Below are 10,708 nucleotides of genomic sequence, written 5' to 3' on the forward strand. Positions count from 1 at the left end.
ATTAAGAATGACCTTTTAGATAAGACAGCCAATTTAGACATTTAAGCATTAGTATTCTATTATCCTTGTCTTTGGAGAAATCAAAAGGTTTCACAAATCTGTTACCCAGAAGAGAAATGGGTTCTCAGATATTTATTTAAATTTACATTCAAGAAATTCTCTTAATCGTTATTTAGAAAACATTCAATATAAAGTTTTAGAATGTCATTCTATTCTACTTTTCACCTAATTTTAATTAGCAAACTTACTTAACTATGTGTTAAATATTTTTTATTTTATAATTTTACTTACCCTGTCTAAGATATATAGTGGACAATTGCTATATGGTTACATTTACTTTTATCCTCGCCCTAGTTTCACAAATGCCTGATACTCTGGGGTAGGCTATTCTGATTTTGAGTCTCCTGAGTATACAAATTTATAGCCAAAGGCAGCAATTTCCTTCAGAAGTTTAAATGTCTTAGTTATAAAAATCCACCTTAATTGTGAAAGAGAACCATGATAATACTAAGTATCCTAAGTCAGTGGTTCTAAACTTTGTGATTTCAAAACCCAGTACTGTTTTCCTTCCCACCCACCCTCATAAAATAAATAAGAATTTTTTTCTTTTGCCCAATAAGAACTTTAATGAAAAAGGAAACACCATTTACTTTTACCATTATTTCATAAAATGTAAAAGGAAACAAAATTAACTACAGAAAAAAGAAGGTTCTTACATTAAGTTAAATGCCAAACCCAGAAACAAACAAAAAACTGAAGTCACTGCCACTGAGGTGATTCTGACTTACAGTGACCTCTATTGGGTTTGCAAGGCCGTAAATCTTTACAGAAGCAGAACATCTCATCTTTCTTCCGCTGAGTAGGTGGTGGGTTTGAACTATTAATCTTTTAGTTAGCAGGCAAATGCCTTAACCACTACACCACCAGAGCTCCTTCGGTGACAGTTAACTTTCATATGACAAACATCTGTGTACAAATATATGCTTGTGTGTATGTGTGTGTGTGTGTGTGTGCGCGTGTGAGCATTATATCCCTATTTTTTCCTGGTTTGTTATGATTAATGACTTGGCTATATTATTAAAAAAGAACTTGAAAATATGCATATTATTTGATTCAACAATTTCATTTCTAGAATTTTCTTCTACAGAAGTACTTAGACAAGCACCCAAACATGTATCCTTTTGTTTATTCACCAAATCATATTTACTTATTTATTATGTTTATTGCTTATTAACTGTTCTACCCCTCTAGAATATAAATTTTTGAGATCAGGGACTTTTATCTGCTTAGTTCACTGATCCATGTCAAATGCTTAAAACAATAGCTGGCACAACCAATTTGTTGAATTATTAGAATGTTAGAAGATACATGTCATGAACAAAATACAGCATGATAAAGGAGACTGCTCAAAAGGAGAGGGGAACAACTTGCAATTTAAGTAAGATGATGAGACCCTGAGACAATGGCCCCTAATGACCCTTCAGGTCTGGAATTGAACTCATTGCTGTGGCTTCCAGCCAAACAAGGGACAGGCATGTGGCGTAAACATTTACATAAGGCAGATACACTCCTTAGAACAAACAGTCATGGGAAAACAGAAGGACAATATTTGCTTGGGGAGATAGCTCAGGAAGAAGGAATGCGTAGGAAAGAATGATACAGGGAAGAAGTTACTACAGGGAGAAAATGGGAAGAGAACTGTTACATTGTGGGGAATTGCAGTCAATGTCATGAAACAAAATGTGTATGATCTGCTGTATGGAAAATTAATTTGCTCTGTAAACTTTCACCCAAATCACAATAAAAATTAAAAAATAAAATGGTAAGGATGAACTTTACTGAGAGAGTGAGAAATGTATAGAGACTTGAGAGTAGTGAGGAAGTCAGACGTGGGCGTATCTAGCAAGAATGCTCCTGATAGAGAAAACAATAAGTACATGAAGAATTTGAGTAGCAAGATCAGTGTGGCTGGAGCAGATGGAGCAAAGGGCAAAATTATTAAGTGAGGTAACAGGTAAGCTTTATACACTACTGTAAGGACACGGAAGTTTACTCTGAAATAGAGAACCAATGGAGGGTTTGAAGCAGAAGAATGAATTAGTTAACTGATATTTTTAAAGAATTGGGCTGATGTGTTGGAAATAGACTGGCAGGTATGAGAATTGTTCAAGGTTGGGAAGTATAGAGACAGACCAGTCTGGAGATTACAGCATAATTCAGATGAGAAATAATAGTGGCTCAGCACATGGGGGGAGTAGTAGAGGAAGTGGGAACTGACCAGATTCTGAAAATATTTTGAAGATAGAGCCAATAGAATTTCCAATGGATTGAATAAGGGATGTGAGAGAAGGAGAGGAGTCAAACATGATTCTAATATGTTGTCCTGAACAACTGAAAGAACAGGGTTAGTATTAACTGAGTTAGAAAAGTCTGCAGGTAATGTTGAGATAGCAGGATGGAAGCAGAATTCCATATTGGGCAATGTAAGTTTCCACAATGTGTTTTAAATACCTAAGAAAAGATGAATAGACAGCTGGATAAAGGATTCTATAGTTCAAGGAAGGTCTAGACTAAATACATAAATTGAAAGTCATCAGTATTACAGATGGTATTCATAGCCATGAGACTATATGATATCACTAAGGTTGTGAATAAACTTGGAGAAGAAAAGAGATCTTAAAAGATCTAAAGCCAAAGATCTGGGACACCCTAAATCTAAGAGATCAAGAAAAAGAAGCTGAACCAGAAAAGGAGAATGGGTAACCAGTAAGACAGGAACTAAACCAGCAGAAGATGCTGTTCTTCAAGCCAAGTAATAAAAAATACAGAAAGAGTAAGGAGTGATCTCAACTCTGTCCAACAAATGCTGCTGATAGGTCAAGTAAAATGAAGGTTCAGAAGCTGGTGTTGGATTTACCAAGGTGGTTGTTCTGGTTACCTAGTGCCATTCTGACAGGAATCTACCACAAATGGGATGGCTTTAACAAGCAGGAGTTTATTCTTACAATTTGGAGGCTTTAAGTCCAAGTTCAAAGTGCCAGGCGCTAGGGACTGGGTGAAAGCCCTTCAACCTTGGGGTCCAGCTCTGCCTCCTGCTCCCAGCCCACTGGAGCTAAAGGCGTTTTTTCACGCAGACAGCTGCTTGCTGCTGAGGCTGAAAATTCCCAAGGTTGAGAAGTAAAAAAGCACAGTCCCGAAGTTACCAAACCACACGGCAGACCATTAACTTAAGTCCATTATAAGTCCCAGGGTCGGCAGAGCATGGCAGGCTGCTGAGCAACGACATGGCTACATACAGGGTCCTAGTGTGCCATAGGCTAGAGACCATTCTCAAAGCTTCTCCTTACATGCAAGAAGCAGACCACATCCCAAAGGCTGCTTGTGGGAGATGCCACCATGGAGCTGATTACCAGTCTCATCATGGGGAATAACTACCACCAGCTGCCCAGCCACTCAACCAGGCCTAGCCAAACAAACAAACATAACCACCACAGTGGTTGTCATTGATGACCATGGCAAGAACAATGCTGTAGAGTGAAAGAGTAAGAATTGGAGACAGAAATTATAGTCAGCTATTTCAAGAAGTTTTTCTGCAAAGGGAGAACAGAAAAATGATTCTGTAGGTAATGTGGGCTTAAAAGTAAAGTTAAAGAGAAAATTGAATCACAAAATCTTTAATTAACTTACCTGAAGTCACAGTGTCATGGCTTGAACTATGTTCCCCCCAAAATCTGTGTCAACTTGGCTGGGCCATTATTCTTAGTGGTTTAACAACTATGTAATGAAGTAATGTGGCAGATATGTAATGATCCCCCATGATGTGATCTGATGTGATAAGCCCATCAGGTGTAAGATGATTAATATCAGGATGTTGTTGTTAGGTGCAATTGAGTCGATTCTGACTCATAGTGACCCTATGGGCAACAGGACAAAACACTGCCTGATCCTGTGACTTCCTCACAATCCTTGCTGTGTTCGAGCCCATTGTTGCAGCCACTTGTTGAGGGTCAATCCATTTCTTTGAAGGTCTTCTCGTTTTTCACTGAATCTCCACTTAACCAAGCATGATACCCTTATCTAGGGTCCCTTCTGACCACATGACCAAAGTATGTGAGACTAAGTCTGCCCATTTTCACTTCCAAGAAGCATTCTGGAAGCACTCCTTTCAGGATAGATTTGTTTGGTCTTCTGGCAGTCTGTGGTACTCTCAGTATTCTTCACCAACACCACAATTCAATTCTTCTCTGGTCTTCTTTATTCACTGTCCAGCTTACTCATGGTCCATGTACATGATCACAATTAAGTGTTCTGGAATTCCCATTTTTTTGCAATATTATCCATGATTTATTATGATCCACACAGTCAACTTTGCATAGCCAGTTGAACACAGGTCAACATCTTTCTAGTATTCTTTACTTGCATCCATCTGACATCAGTAATGATATCCTTCATTCCTATCTCTCTTCTGAATCTGGCTTGAATTTCTGGCAGTACACTTTCAATATACTGTTACAACCATTTTTTAATTATCTTCAGGCAAATTTTATTTTCATGTGATATTAATGATATTATTCAACTTCTGCACTCTGTTGGATCACCTTTCTTTGGAATGGGCATAAATATGGATCTCTTCCAGTAGGTTGGCCAGGTAACTGGCTTCAAAATTACTTGGCACAAACAAGTGAGTGCCTCCAGCAATGGATCAACTTACTGAAACACCTCAGTGGGTAATCTGTCAATTCCTGGAGGCTTGTGTTTCACCAATTCCTTCAGTGCAGCTTCAACTTCTTCCTTCAGTACCATTAGTTCTTGATCACATGCTACCTCCTGAAATGGCTGGACATTGACAAATTCTTTTTGGTACAGTGACTCTGTGTATTCCTTCCATCTTCTTTTGATGCTTCCTGCGTTGTTCAATACCTTGCCCTTAGAATCCTTCACTATTGCAACTTAAGGCTTAATTTTTTTCTACAGTTCTATCTTGAGAAATTCCAAAGGTGTTTTTCCCTTTTGGTTTTCTAATTCCAGGTGTTTGCGCATTTCATTATACTTTATTTTGTCTTCTTGAGCCACCCTTTGAAATCTTCTGTTCAGCTCTTTTGTTTCATCATTTCTTCCATTTGTTTTAGCTACTCTCTATTCAAAAGCAAATTTCAGAGTGTCTTCTGGCATCCATTTTTGTCATTTCTTTCTTTCCTGTCTTTTAAATGACCTTTGCTTTCTTCATGTATGATATTCTTAATGTCATCCCACAAGTCATCTGGTCTTAGGTCACTGGTGTTCAATGTGTCAAATGTAGTCTTCAGATGTCTCTAAGTCAGGTGAGATATAATGAAGGTTGTACTTTGGCTCTCATAGACTTGTTTTAATTTTCTTCAGCTTGAATTTGAACAATTGAGCAATCAACGATCTATTCCAGTCAGCTCCTGGCATTGTTTTGATTAATGATATTGAGTTTTTCTATCACCTCTTTCCACATAGTTGATTTGATTCCTGCATATTCCATCTGGCAAGGTCCATGTGTATAATCACTGTTTATTTTGTTGAAAAAGATATCTGCAATGAATAAGTCTTTGGTCTTGCAAAATTCTATCATGCAGTCCCCAGTGTTGTATCTTCACCAAGGCCATATTTTCGAGCTACTGGTGCTGCTTCTTTGTTTTGAACTTTCACATTCCAATTACCAGCAATTATCAATACATCTTGATTGCACTTTTGGTCAATTTCATACAGCAGAAGTTGGTAAAAATCTTTAATTTCTTCATCTTTGGCTTTAGTGTTTGGTGTATAAATTTGAATGATAGTTGTATTAACTGGTCTTCCTTGTAGGCATATGGATATTAGCCTATCACTGACAACACTGTACTTCAAGATAGATCTTGAAATGTTCATTCTGATGATAAATGCAACACCATTCCTCTTCAATTTGTCATTCCTGGCATAGTAAATTATATGATTGTCAGATTCCAAATGGCCAATACCAGTTCAATTCAGTTCAGTAATGCCAAAGCTTTGGGACCTCTGGTGGCGTAGTGCCTAAGGCATTTGACTGCTAACCAGAGGCTGGTGGTTCACACCCACCAGCCACTCCTTGGAAGGAAGACTGGGCAATCTATTTCTATAGAGATAGTACCAAAGATGACAGTCTTTATTCATTCCATTTCATTTTTAACAACATCCAGTTTTCCTAGATTCATACTTAGTATATTCCATGTTCTGACTAATAACGGTTGTTTGCAGCTGTTTCTTCCCATTTTGCGTCATGCTACATCAGCAAATGGAGGTCCAGAAAGCTTTATTCCATGTACATCACTACAGTCAATTCTATTTTGAGGAGGTACCTCTTCCCCATTCATATTCTGAGTGCCTTCCAACCTGAGGGGCTCATCTTCCAGCAGTGTATCAAAAGACGTTTCACTGCTACTCATAATATTTTCCAGTAATATAACAGAGCATATTTCACTGCTATTCATAAGGATCTCTCCTTCCCAGTCTTAGTCTGGAAGCTACACTGAAAACTGTCCACCATGGGTGACCCTACTGGTGGCAAAGCTTCCAGCAACACAACAACATGCAAGCCACCACAATATGACAAATTGACAGACAAGTGATGGCTGCTGGTCCTAGGAAAATTAAAACATTAATTTTTTATTAATGTGGTGAAGATACAACACCGGGGACTGAATGGCAGAATTTTGCAAGACCAAAGACTTATTCATTGCAGATATCTTTTTTCAGCAAAATAAACAGTGATTATACATGTGGACCTTGCCAGATGGAATATGTAGGAATCAAATCAACTACCTATGTGGAAAGAAGTGATGGAAAAACTCAATATCATTAATCAAAGGAGGAATCACAGTGAATTGCAGAAATAATTCTAAGACCAGAGATGCTTGTTGGTAGTTATATCAGAAAGATGTAGAATAGTGTGGAGATCCAAATTATAGCATTGTGATAACAAATAGTGATGATTGCTAGCCATCTAGATGCAACGATGGATCTCTCTTCATCTAGAGCAAAGAAGAACAAAGAAAACCAAAGATTCATGGAAACAATTAGTCCTCACGAGTGGTACACCACATGATCCTCAGCCTATAAGACTATGAGACCAGAGGAACTAGATGGTGCCTGGCTACCACTGTCAACAACTCAGAGGGGGATCTATGTAGGAGATCCTGGATAGAGAGGGACAACAATGTGGAACAAAACTCAAAATCATTTGGGAAAAAAAAAGGGGGGGGGGGGAGACCAGATTTGCTAGTCTGATAGAGCCTGGTGGAACCACTGGTACTATGGTCCCTGGCTGCCCTTCAGGTCTGAAATTGACCCCACACCTGTGGCTTCCAGCCAAATAAAAGACAGGCATAAGAGCTGAACATGTACCTGAGGTAGATACATCCCTTGGAGAGAATAATCATGGAAGAAAGAAGGGCTGTTTATGCACAGGGAGACAGTCTAGGGGGCAGGAATGCATGGAGGGATGGACACAGGGAAGAGGTAACTATCAGGGGGAGGTGGGAGGGGAGATGTTGCATTGGGGTAAACTGTCAATGTCATGAGACAACGTGTGTGTGAACTGCTGTATGGAAAGTGAATTTGCTCTGTAAACTTTCACCAAAATCACAATTTAAAAAAATAATAATTAAAAAACCAAAACAAAACAAATAATGATGGCTGCTAAAACTCAGAAAGTTGCCTTCAATCACTGACAAAAAAAGCAAAGAAAGAAATCTTGAAAATGTTGACAAATTTTGATAAATTCTGACAGAGGTCCACAACTCTTTGCCTGAGTTATAAGGTGGTGGTGTGACAGCTTTCTATAGTATTATTTGACAAATTTTCCAGATAGGCAAATAGATTAAATGACTTTAAATTATTTGATGAGTATCATTTATGACATTTATGACAGCTGAAATTCATGAAAACCATGAGAGGTTTCCCTGTTTGTTTTGTTTATTGTTTTGTTTTATATTCAGAGTCAAATTACTTAATTGTGTACCACTTGATCCATACCTTGACATGTGTATTCATGAAATAAGTCTGCCTGTTATAACCAAGAACCCCTATTGCTCTCTGAAGTTAAATTTAAAATTGTGGCTAAAAATAATAGGCTGAGTGTGGTAGGCAGAGTATTGGCTCGCCAAAGATGTCCACATCTTAAGGCCTAAAACCTGTAAATTATCACAAATGGCAAAAGGGATTTTACACATTTGATTAAGTTAAGAATGAATGTTGAGTTGAGAAGATTATCCTGGATTATCTGGATGGGCCAAATGTAATCCCAAGGATCCTTATTAATAGAAGAGTACATCAGAGTCAGAGAGAGAGATTTGGAGATGTTACACTGCTGGTTTTGAAGATAAGGGAAGATGCCATGAGCCAAGGATTAAGGACAGCCTTAGAAGCTAAAAACATCAATAGATTGTTCTCTAGAAGAAATGCAGTCTTACCAATATCTTGATTATAGTCCAGTAAGGCTCATTTTAGGAGCTCTGGTGGCATAGCACCTAAGGCATTTGACCCTTCAAACCCACCAGCCACTCCTCAGAAGGAAGATTGAGCAATCTACTTCCACAGAGATACCGCCTTGAAAACCCAAGGAGGGGTTACTGTGAATCTAACCGACTCGATAGCAGAGAGTTTGGTAGTTTGGTTTAAGGCCCACTTTGGACTTTAGGTCTCTAGACTGTAAGACAATAAATTTGTGTCATTTATAAGACACCAACTTTGTGATAGTTTGTTACAGCAACAATAGGAAACTAATATAGTAAGTAAAAAATATTTTAGAACAGCACTTTTCAACCTGTCTATGTTAAAGACCAAGGAACACTGGTGGAGTAGTGGGTAAAGCATCTGGCTGCTAACAAGAAGGTTGGCAGTCAAACCCACCAGCTGCTCTGCAGAAGGAAGGTGAGGCAGTCTACTTCTATAAAGATTCACAGTGTTGGAAACTCAATGGGGGTCACTATGGGTCAGAATCAATTTGATAGCAGTGGGATTTTTTTTGGTATGGTATAGACCGGCTTGTTGTTTTAATCTTCAATCAAGATGGACTAACATTTTATAAAGTATAATAAAACATAAATTACTAGAAAAATGAAATTAAAGAAAAATAATGTAGGGCAGTAAATTATTTAATATGGTGCATCTAGCCATAGTCTTGTCACTTGCCTGCTAACCAGACGGCTGGCAGTTCAAACCCACCAGCCACTCCTCGGAAGGAAGGTTGGGCAATCCTACTTCCGTAGTGATACTGCCTCGGAAACCCAAGGAGGGGTCGCTATGAGTCGGGGCCGACTCGACGGCACATAACAACAACAACAACAACAAGCCATAGTCTTTGTGATTCCTACACAATGATTGCACGGCATTATGTAAATAAAGTACTTGTAGCCTACCAAGGGGATTGGACACCTTGCTAACAATGCACATAAGATGCATGGAACCCTGTAGGGGCTGTTGTTGTTGTTGTTAGGTGTCGTCGAGTCATCTTGGATTCATAGTGACCTTATGCACAGCAGAATGAAACACCACTCGGTCCTGAGCCAGCTCCATGATTCTTGCTATACTTGAGCCCATCGCCTCTGTCACTATGTCAATCCATCTCATTGAGGGCCTTCCCCTCTTTTGTCAACCTTCCACCTTATGAAGCATGACATCCTTCTCCAGGGAACAGTCCCTTCTGACAACATGACCAAAGTAGGTAAGACGAAGGCTGCCCATTCTCGCCTCCAAGGAGCATTCTGGCTGCACTTCCTCCAGGACAGATCTGTTAGTTCTTTTAGCAGTCCACAGTACTTTCAGCTTTCTTTGCCAATACCACAGTTCAAAAGCATCAATTCTTCTTTGGTCTTCCTTATTCATTGTCCAATTCTCACATGCATAGGAGATGATTGAAAAGACCATAGCTTGTGTCAGGTGCACCTTAGTCCTCAAGGAGACATCTTTGTTCTTCAGCACTTGAAAGAGGTCCTTTGCAGCCAGTTTGCCCCATGCTATATGTTGTCTGATGTCCTGACTGTTTGCATCCATTGGCATGGATTGTAGAAACAAGTAATGTGAAGTCTTTGATGATTTCAATCTTTTCTCCATTTATTGTAATGTTGCTTATATGACCAGTTGTGAGGATTTTTGTTTTTTCATATTGAGATGTAATCCATACTGCAGATTGTATTCTTCAATTTTCATCAGTAAGTACTTGAAGTCATCCTCACTTTCAGCAAGCAAAGTTGTGTCATCACTATATTGCAGGTTGTTAATGATTCTTCCTCTAATCCTCATGCCACGTTCTACTTCATATAGTCCAGCTCCTCAGATTATTTGCTCAGCATACAGACTGAATAAGTATGGTGAAAGGATGCAGTCCTGACACAGTCCCTTTTTGATTTTAAACCATATAGTGTTCCCTTTTTCTGTTTGAAAGACAGCCTTCTGGTGTATGTACAGGTTCCTCATAAGTACAGTTAAGTTTTCTGGAATTCCCATTCTTCTCAATGTTATCCACAATTTGTTATGATCCACACAATCAAATGCTTTTGCATTGTCAATAAAACATAAGTAAACATCTGTTCTGGTTACCTAGTGCCGCTCTGACAAGAATATACCACAAATGGGATGGCCTTAACAAACAGGAGTTTATTCTTACAATTTAGAGGCTTTAAATCCAAGTTCAAAGTGCCAGGCTCTAGGGGCTGGGTGAAAGCCC

Source organism: Orycteropus afer, unplaced genomic scaffold (genome assembly GCF_000298275.1).
Source record: "Orycteropus afer afer isolate SDZICR_OR568_19922 unplaced genomic scaffold, OryAfe1.0 scaffold00040, whole genome shotgun sequence".
NCBI lineage: Eukaryota > Metazoa > Chordata > Mammalia > Tubulidentata > Orycteropodidae > Orycteropus > Orycteropus afer.